This window comes from Oryx dammah, unplaced genomic scaffold (genome assembly GCF_014754425.2).
Source record: "Oryx dammah isolate SB20612 unplaced genomic scaffold, SCBI_Odam_1.1 HiC_scaffold_1, whole genome shotgun sequence".
NCBI classification, from domain to species: domain Eukaryota; kingdom Metazoa; phylum Chordata; class Mammalia; order Artiodactyla; family Bovidae; genus Oryx; species Oryx dammah.
This window is the reverse complement of record NW_024070185.1, coordinates 104,975,834-104,986,372: the sequence shown is the minus strand read 5'-3', so window position 1 is coordinate 104,986,372 and position 10,539 is coordinate 104,975,834. Positions and strand designations below refer to the sequence as shown.

Sequence of the window (10,539 nt, the reverse complement as noted above, 5' to 3'; positions counted from 1 at the left end):
AACCCAGTTGACTTGCAGTATGCCAGCCTTCCCTGTCCTTCACTATCTCCCAGAGTTTTCTCAAAATCATGTCCATTGAGTCAATGATGCCATCCAACCATCTCGTCCTCTGTCGTCCCCTTTTCTTCCTGTCCTCAATCTTTCCCAGCATCAGGGCTTTTCCAATGGGTCAGCTCTTCATATCAGATGGGCAAAAGTATTGGAGCTTCAGTTTCAGCATCAGCCCTTCCAATGTATATTCAGGGTTGATTTCCTTTAGGATTGACGGGTTTGATGCCCTCGTAAATTTTAGTCCGAGCTTAATGGCATTCTGAACATTGTATACCTTTTGTCTATCATACCTAGAAATGCACGGTTATTTTTAAAAGGAAAATAGAGACAGAGCTAAGCTCAATAGAGGAAAAAAGCTAAAATTAAAAGTATATTCTTAAATTAAAGGAACAAACAATGGAATGTGCTCTAAGGGAATACTAAAGAGAATGTCAGTAATATTGGGCCCAAATATTTGCTCTTTGTAATAACAGATATAGTTTCAACATCTTTGCAGGGGTAGAAAGTATAGCTTTGGTCCTATTTCTCCCTATAGATTTCAATGTATTTGAAATTCCTTATAATGAAGACATTCATTTAGGTTATCATGTCTTCTTGAGGACTTGACGCTTTATCATTTGAAATGTCCCTGTTTATTAGTATCTCTGGTCTTAAAATTGACTTTGTTTGATATCAATAAAGTAACTCCAATTTTCCTTGGTTTAAAGTTTGTATAGTGAGCTTCTCTAGACCTTAAGAAAATGTGACTCTTGTAAGTAGTGTATGTTTGGGACTATTTTTTTGTTGTTGTTTTACCCTGAAATGTTTTCCCATTTTAATCAAAGTATTTACTCCATTTACATTTAGTATAATCACTAATATGATTGGGTTTAAGCTAACCATTTGTTAGTTGTTTCCTATTAATAGATCCTGTTCTTTGTTTCTATGTCACTTGAATCCTTTTGGGGTTGCTCTTGTTGTTCAGTCTCTAAATTGTGTCTGACTCTTTCAACCCCGTGGACCGCAGCACTCCAGGCTTCTCTGTCCTTCAACATCTTGCGGACTTTGCACTTGACTCATGAGTCTGGTGGGCTGTAGTCCATGGGGTCACTAGGAGTCAGACCCAACTGAGCGACTTCTCTTTCACTTTTCACTTTCATGCATTAGAGAAGGAAATGGCACCCCACTCCAGTGTTCTTGCCTGGAAAATCCCATGGATGGAGGAGCCTGGTAGGCTGCAGTCCATGGGGTCACTAAGAGTCAGACACAACCAATTCACTTTCATGCATTGGAGAAGAAAATGGCAACCCACTCCAGTGTTCTTGCCTGGAGAATCCCAGGGACAGGGGAGCCTGGTGGGCTGCCGTCTCTGGGGTCTCACAGAGTCCGACACAACTGAAGTGACTTAGCCGCAGCAGCAGCATGAGTCTGAGCAAACTCCGGGAGATGCTTCTTTGTTTTATTTATGTTTTATTAGTTACTCTATGATTAAAATATATATGCTTAACTTCTCATAATATATATTAAATTAATATTTTACCATGTCATATACATTGTAAGAACTTTACTACAGTATAATTTCATGTACACTCCCTCTCATCCTTCTTCTATCATGTATTTTATTGCTTTGTATAATATAAACACCAAACATATTATTATTTTGTCGAGTCAATTAACTTCTAAATAATTTAAGAAAAAAGATATTTTTATATGTGTTTACCCACACATTTACTATTTTCAGTTCTCTTCATTACTCTCTGTACATGTGAATTTTTATCTGTTTGATTTTTCATTACACTTAATTTCCTTTGTATTTTTTGGAGTGGAAAAAATGCTCTCTCAGCTTATGTTTGTCTGAAATTATATTTATTTTATGGAATAGGAAATGGCTACCCACTCAGGTATTCTTGCCTGGAAAATCCCATGAACAGAGGAGCCTGGCAAACCACAGTCCATATAGTCGCAAAAGCTGGACATGACTAAGCAAATGAACATATTTATTTCAACTTCAATTTTACAATAAATTTTCATTGGATACATAATTCTAGTTAACAATTATTTTGATTATTGTTTTTCTCAGCATGTTAAAGGTCATCACACTGATTTCTATTTTCCGTTGTTTCTGGCAAGAATTTAGCCAGCATTCCCTGTAGGTATATGCATTTTTTCTCTCTGCCATTGAGATTTTTTTTCAGTCTCTTTTTTTCTTGCTATAAGTAGTTTAAATTTGATGTGCTTATGTGTGGTTTTCTTCACATTTTTCCTGCTTGAAATTTTCTAAATTTCTTGAATCTTTGTTTCTATTTCTGATTAAATGTGAACTATTTTTTACCAGTCTTTCTTGACATATCTTTCTGCCTTATTTTTTCCTTCATCTCCTTCTGAGATTTCAATTAACATACACTAGTCACTTGACATTTTATCACAAGTCATTCAGGCTCTATTATTTTCTTTTCAATCTACTGTTCAACCAATGTTTTTTCTTTTTACTTTTCAGGTAGCAAATTTTTACTTTTCAGTTTTACAGTATTCATTTGGTTCATTTGGTTTAGTTTTTTTTTTTTTTTTCATTAACCTTTTTTTAATGGGTCTCAAATTCTGTGACAGATTTTTGGTCAAGTTGTTTTCATTAAAAAGTACTGATTTTTAAAACTAATAACTTAAACTGCCACACACAAAACATATGGTCCACAAAAACATTCTCCTTTCCTTCTGAAGGTTTTATGATGCACTGTTATCATTAACCAGTCTTTTACTATTAAACTTAAATGGCCAATTGAGACAAACAGTTCTGAGACCGTTCTTCCACCACTGATTAAGACTGGGGTGGCAGGTATTGGGGATAATATTCATTTAGCCTTCTGAGCTTTCTGGGCAGACTTGGTGACCTTGCCAGCTCCAGCTGCCTTCTTGTCCACTGCTTTGATGACACCCACAGCGACTGTCTGTCTCATGTCACGCACAGCAGAACGGCCCAGGGGAGGATAATCAGAGAAGCTCTTGACATATCTGGGCTTGCCAGGAATCATATCAACAATGGCAGCATCACCAGATTTCAAGAACTTAGGGCCATCTTCCAGCTTTTTCCCAGAACGATGATCAACCTTCTCCTTCAGCTCAGCAAACTTGCAAGCAATGTGAGCTGTGTGACAATCCAGCACAGGTGCATATCCAGCACTGATCTGGCCTGGATGGTTCAAAACAATCACCTGAGCTGTGAAGCCAGCAGCTTCCATGGGTGGATCATTTTTGCGGTCACCAGCCACATTGCCACGACGGACATCTTTGACAGACACGTTCTTGACATTGAAGCCCGCATTGTCCCCAGGAAGGGTTTCACTCAATGCTTCATGGTGCATTTCTACAGACCTCACCTCAGTTGTTACATTGACTGGAGCAAAGGTGACCACCATGCCAGGTTTGAGAACACCAGTCTCCACACGACCCACAGGGACAGTACCAATACCACCAATTTTATAGACATCCTGGAGAGGCAAACACAAGGGTTTGTCAGTTCGGCGAGTTGGTGGCAGGATGCAATCCAGAGCTTCAAGCAGAGTGGTTCCACTGGCATTGTTGTCCTTTTGGGTGACGTTCCATCCCTTGAACCATGGCATGTTAGCACTTGGCTCCAGCATGTTGTCACCATTCCATCCAGAAATTGGCACAAATGCTACTGTGTAGGGTTGTAGTCAATTGTCTTAATGTAGGTGCTGACTTCTTAACAATTTCCCCGTATCTCTTCTGGCTGCAGGGTGGCTCAGTGGAATCCATTTTGTTAACGCCAACAATTAGTTTTTTCACACCTAGGGTGTAAGCCAGAAGGGCATGCTCACAGGTTTGCCCATTCTTGGAGATACCGGCTTCAGATTCACCAACACCAGCAGCAACAATCAGGACAGCACAGTCAGCCTGGGATGTGCCTGTAATCATGTTTTTGATGAAGTCTCTGGGTCCTGGGGCATCAATGATGGTAACGTAGTACTTGCTGGTCTCAAATTTCCACAGGGAGATATCAATGGTGATACCACGCTCATGTTCAGCTTTCAGTTTGTCCAAGACCCAGGCATATTTGAAGGAGCCCTTTCCCATCTCGGCAGCCTCCTTCCCGAACTTTTCAATTGTTCTCTTGTCGATCCCACCACATTTGTAGATCAGATGGCCAGTCGTGGTAGACTTCCCTGAATCTACGTGCCCAGTGACAAGGATGTTGATGTGGGTCTTCTCCTTCCCCATTTTGGCTTAGGTTTAACCGTGGTTTTCACGACACCTGTGTCCTGGCGGCAAACCCATTGCGAAAAAGCCATTTGGTTTAGTTTTAATATTTTCCTGAAATTCCATAAGTATTCACTAATTAAAGTTTGACTGAAAATCCTTTAACTTATTTCTCTGTTTTTAAATCTATGTCTGCTAATTATAATATTTTGGTTGTCAACATTTCCATTGAATGATTTGTTTTTGACTACAGATCACATTGCTATGTTTAGGATGTCTAATGATTACAAGCATACCTCATTTTATTTTGCTTTGCTTCATTCTTTGCCGTTATTGCACTTTGCCACAGTACTGAAGATTTCTGGCAACCCTGCTGTCAGGCAAATCTATAAGAGCATCGTTTCCAACAGTGTTCGCTCACTCTGTGCCTCTGTGTCAAATTTTGGTAGTTCTCTCAATATTTAAGACTTTTCCATTATTATTACATGTGTTATGGTGATCTGTGATCAATGACCTTCAGTGTTGCTATTGCAAAAAGATTATGGCTCACCAAAGGCTCAGAAGATGGCTAGCATGTTTTAGCAATAAAGTATTTTTTAGTTCAGATATGTGTATTTTTTGACAAAATGCTATTGAATACTTAGTAGACTGGAGTATAGTGTAAATATAACTTTTATGTGCATTGGGAAAGCAAAAAGTTTGCTTGCTTGATCATTATAAGTGCTTTATTTTGGTGATCTGGAACTGAACCTGCAATACACCCACAAGATGTACCTTTTACAGTATGTTTTGTTGTAAACTGGATATTGTGAATGGTAAGTTGTAACGATTCTAGATTCTGTTACTTTCCTCTCTGTAGTGTTGAGTTTTGTTCTGGCAAACAGTTAAATTACTAGGGATCAACTAGATCTTGGAGGCTTAGGTTTGGGTCTTGGAAAAGTAATCTATTCCAGTTTTTGTTTGTTTTCCAAGTTCTAAAACAAATACTTCAGTCCTGAGACTTGTTATTTTCTTCTGTGGCATCCTTCTAATACCAGCTCAAGGTGTTTACCAATTCCCTTTTATGTAACTTGACCTGAACCCAAAACTCTGCCTCCCATGAAGTAGGGAGCTGCTGAAACCTCTGATCAGAAATTCAGGGTTACCAGTTGTGATTTTGCCTGTGGACACTTTGCATTCTCATGCTGCTGGTGTGCAGTTCAGGAGTCATCCAAGGACTCAAGGGAAGCTTATACTTAGGTTTAGAATTTGTGTGACCCCATAGACAGCAGCCCACCAGGCTCCCCCGTCCCTGGGATTCTCAAGGCAAGAACACTGGAGTGGGTTGCCATTTCCTTCTCCCATGCATGAAAGGGAAAAGTGAAAATGAAGTTGCTCAGTCGTGTCCGACTCTTAGCGACCCCATGGACTGTAGCCCACCAGGCTCCTCCATCCATGGGATTTTCCAGGCAAGAGTACTGGAGTGGGATGCCATTGCCTTCTCCGGTTTCATTTCTGTGCTGACCCAAATAAGCGTCTAAGTTCTCTCCTTCTTTTTACTGAATTTGGATGATGATATTGGCGAGGCTCAGAGAATGACACCGTTTTAAGATAGAAGACTATTGAATTATCATATGACATTAAGCCACCCATCACCTTGGATTGTTATGTTCGTGAGAAGTAAACATTGATTGCATTAAAAACTAAAATTTTGGAATCGGTCAGTTACTTTAACAGAGCCAGCCTCACTAATAATACCTTACAGTAGGTTACTAAATATCTGTATGTATATTTATATACATTTATTTACTTATACACATATCAACTCTTCCTAATGTCTTTACTTGCAAATTTATTGATAAACTACATTAAATAATATATATATAAAGAAGAGATCTATATTTCAATTTTGCTCAAAATTTAAATGTGGCAGTAAGTGCAAAGTCACATGTTTTGTTTTGTTCTTTTTTAGGAACATCATTATGTTCCTTCTGATGACTCAGTTCTCCCATCACTTTCTTTGTTCAAACTGCCAAGGACTATTTGTCCCTATAGCTTGTCATGAGGTCACTTGGCTCTCACATGCATCATTTATTGTGAAGACTTTGGCAGTATGGTTTTCTCATTAGCCTGCAGCATTCAAGATAGTGTGACACTCCCCTTCACTACATCATTTTCATGATGTCAAATTAAATTCTTAATTTATCAACTAAGCTAATAAATTAATTTCTTCGTTCATGAAAATATCTTTGAATAGAACCCATTGCTGAGAAAGAGTAATTTTGTCATTATAAACATTAAAGCATTAATGAATACAATGGCAGATGCAGAGCAAATATTGTCATTTTGACATTAGGATGTGAAAGCTACATGCTGTCAAACTTGCTTACTAACGCATTAAAAGTTAAATGCTGTCACTTGGCATCATAATCTGGCATTGATATAATTATGAAAAACAAATAGAAATACAGACTTTGAAATTAGTTGGTAGTCGACTTGGTTGTAGCAGTGCAATTTAGAAAAATCTAAAAAAGGCGAAATGTAAGTCATTGTCAAGATGATAACTAGCATGTGAACGAGAGACAAAAAAAAATTCTCTGTGACTTTGATTTTAAATAATTAAAAGCAAGGTAAATGTCCATCAGATTAGATCATGACCTCTGGAGCTAAGCTTCCTGAGTTCAAACGCTAGCCACCAATTCCTAGATGGGGGAGCTTGTGCTGAGTCACTTCAGTCATGTCCAACTCTTTTGCGACCCCATGGACTGCAGCCCGCCAGGCTCCTCTGTCCGTGGGATTCTCCAGCAAGAATATTGGAGTGGGTTGCCATTTCCTTCTCAAGGGTGACCTTGGGCAAGCTCTTTCAAATTGTTTCTGTTGTGTAAATAATAATGGCAGTCATGCTGAATAATGTCTCTTCATATTTACTCTCTCCCTGCCCTTCTGACTTCACCCCTGTATCAAAGGGTCTAGAAGAATAAAACCTACATTTCCTCTACATCCTTACCAGTAGTGTTTCAACGCAGGTTCAACCAAAGGAGAGCACTTAAGCAAAATGATAGAGAAGAAAGGAAGAGCCATTCTTCCTTTGGTTCCAGACTCAGTGGTAGCAGATTAAACAGATCCTATGGTGGCAGTGATGCCGGTGGGGGCAGGCAAGGGAGCTTCCCTTCCATGAAAGTGGCAGACGTGACAGACTCTTGTAGCAGCTGTGCCAACTCTTGCAATAATAGCAGCAGATGACCTAGTGAGGCGGGTCAGGGTAGGAGTGGCTTCTCACAGCTCTTTGTATCTGAATAACACTTCGCTTTGTCTGCGAGCAGAGAGCTGCTCCCCACTTTGTCTGGTCCTTCTAATTATTAAATAGCTCAATTGTCTTTTTTCTTATTTATTTGAGTATTTATGGCCTCGCTGAATCTTTGCTGCTGCACCAGCATTTCTCTCTAGCTGTGACGAGTGGGGGCCACGCTCTTTTTGTGCTGTAACAACTTCCCGCTGTGCTGGCCTCTCCTGTTGCAAAGCTCCAGGGAGTGCGGGCTTCCATGGTTGTGGTGTGTGGGCCTAGTTGCTCCTCAGCATGTGGGATCCTCCCAGACCAGGGATTGAACTCTTGTCTCCTGCATTGGCAGGCAGATTCTTTACCACTGAGCCACCAGGGAAGGCCTTACTTTTCTAAATTTATGTGTTTTATCTTTCTTTGCCTGAAATACCTAAACTAGGTTATGCTTTCTTGATACTATGTTGACTGATAAGTTAATTATATCAACACAATAGATTTGCCATGAAGATTAACGTGTAAAAATAGAATATATCCTGAAAGATAGAAGGCATTCATTACCTGTTAGGTTCTGCTAAAGGCAAATTCACGACACCCTTGAGGATATGTCTCATGTTTCTGCCTCTTCACATATTAAGTCATTTATGGTTATTGTTAGGTAAAAGATGACCAGGACACCAAAAAAAAGTCTAACAGGCTTTAATGGCGAAGCGCTCCTGGGCGGGGTTCCCGGACCCGAATGGGGCAGGTCGAGGAAGTCCACGCGCCGGACTGTGTTAGAAGTCTGTTTATATATGCACGCTGCGAGGGATGGTGGGGTTTAGTGGATGGGGGTTTGCATAAGTTGCCGGTTCGCGGCGTCGCGGGCTGATAGGTCTTTCTATGCGGCTGGGGCAGGGCGGCTTTAGCAGCAAAGTGTGCTGTCATTGGTCCCCGGGATCCAGGAGGATCCTTCCGTTAAGGACCTTCTCGCCTGCGGGAGGGAGAGGAGGGGCGGCCCATCATGGCCCTCAGGGTCCGACCTTACAGTTATATCATAGATATTGAAAATATTGTGGTATGGAGATGGCAGATTCTGGTATAGTCTTTCAAAAAGTGAGGAGTTTGTTTTAATAGAAGATAACAAGCTTGGGTGCAGAATGCAAACTCTATGTCTTGAACAGCAACTCACATCTCAATCCTTTTAGCCATAACTAGCTTGATTATTTAATTCTTTGGCTGTGTCATGAGCTTTCAGGATTGATCCTGTGTGGGAATCTTAACCTGTGAACCACCAGGGAATTCCTCATCAGTTCAGTTCAGTCACTCAGTCGTGTCCAACTCTTTGTGACCCCATGGACCGTAGCACTCCAGGCCTCGCTGTCCATCACCAATTCCCGGGGTTTACTCAAACTCACGTCCATCGAGTTGGTGATGCCATCCAGCCATCTCATCCTCTGTCGTCCCCTTCTCCTGCCCTCAATCTTTCCCAGCATCAGGGTCTTTTCCAATGAGTCAGCTCTTCACATCAGGTGGCCAAAGTATTGGAGTTTCAGCTTCAACATCCATCCTTCCAATGAACACTCAGGACTGATCTCATTTAAGATGGACTGGTTGGCTCTCCTTGCAGTCCAAGGGCCTCTCAAGAGTCATCTCCAACACCACAGTTCAAAAGCATCAATTCTTCAGTGCTCGGCATTCTTTATAGTCCAACTCTCACATCCATACATGAGTACTGGAAAAACCACAGCCTTGACTAAACGGACCTTTGTTGGCAAAGTAAAGTCTCTGCTTTTAATATGCTATCTATGTTGGTCATAACTTTCCAACCAAGGAGTGAGTATCTTTTAATTTCATGGCTGCAGTCACCATCTGCAGTGATTTTGGAGCCCCAAAAAATAGTCTGACACCGTTTCCACTGTTTCCCCATCTATTTGCCATGAAGTGATGGGACCAGATGCCATGATCTTCGTTTTCTGAATGTTGAGCTTTAAGCCAACTTTTTCACTCTCCTCTTTCACTTTCATCAAGAAGCTCTTTAGTTCTTCTTCACTTTCTGCCATAAGTGTGGTGTCATCTGCATATCTGAGGTTATTGATATTTCTCCCAGCATCTTGTTTCCAGCTTGTGCTTCTTCCAGCCCAGCGTTTCGCATGATGTACTCTGCATCTAAGTTAAATAAGCAGGGTGACAATACATAGCCTTGACGTACTCCTTTCCCGATTTGGAACCAGTCTGTGTTCCATGTCCAGTTCTAACTGTTGCTTCCTGACCTGCATATAGGTTTCTCAAGAGGCAGGTCACGTGGTCTGGTATTCCCATCTCTTTCAGAATTTTCCACAATTCATTGTGATCCACACAGTCCCCATAGCTAGCTTATTTAAACCCTACTCCATGCATGACTGATTCATTTGTCAGATAGAGATTTGGGAAGTTTATATACAGAATTAGGGCTGTCTGTCTGTGGCTCTGTCCTTTCTAAGAGCTGCCCCTCAGTTTCAAGCAAATATAATTGCTCCAACCTCTGAGAAGTGAAAGTGAAAGTGTTAGTCACTCAGTCATGTCCAATTCTTTGTGACCCCATGGACTGTAGCCCACCAGGCTCCTCTCTCCATGAGATTCTCCAGACAAGAATACTAGAGTGGGTAGCCATTCCCTTCTCCATGAGGTCTTCCCAAACCAGGGATTGAACCCAGGTCTCCTGTATTGAAGGCAGATTCTTATCATCTGAGCCACCGGGGAACCCATCCAAACTCTAACTTCTGTTTTGAAGCCAGAAAGACAGTGTGCTTTCAATCAGAGTTTTTAACTGCCCTGAATGGGGCAGACTTGGGACTACCTTCATGTTGAGATAAGCTGTGAAAAGACAGACTTCATTTTTCCTCCAAGGGTCAAATCCCCTCCAGGTTATACCTACTTTCATTCTCTCTCCATTGCCTTGAAGTTGGTGTTATTTAATATTTTGTTTATTATTTATTATTGTCCATGGGAGGGCCAGGTTGAAAGAGGGTTATTTGCCTATTAGTGGAAGAAACTATTGTCATGTACACTATTAATAT

The 10,539-nt window shown here is 40.8% G+C and overlaps 1 pseudogene; it reads right to left on the bottom strand.

Annotated features, from left to right (window-relative positions):
* Positions 1–2,597: 2,597 nt before the first annotated feature.
* On the bottom strand, positions 2,598–4,281 carry LOC120864681 (annotated as a pseudogene).
* Positions 4,282–10,539: the final 6,258 nt, after the last annotated feature.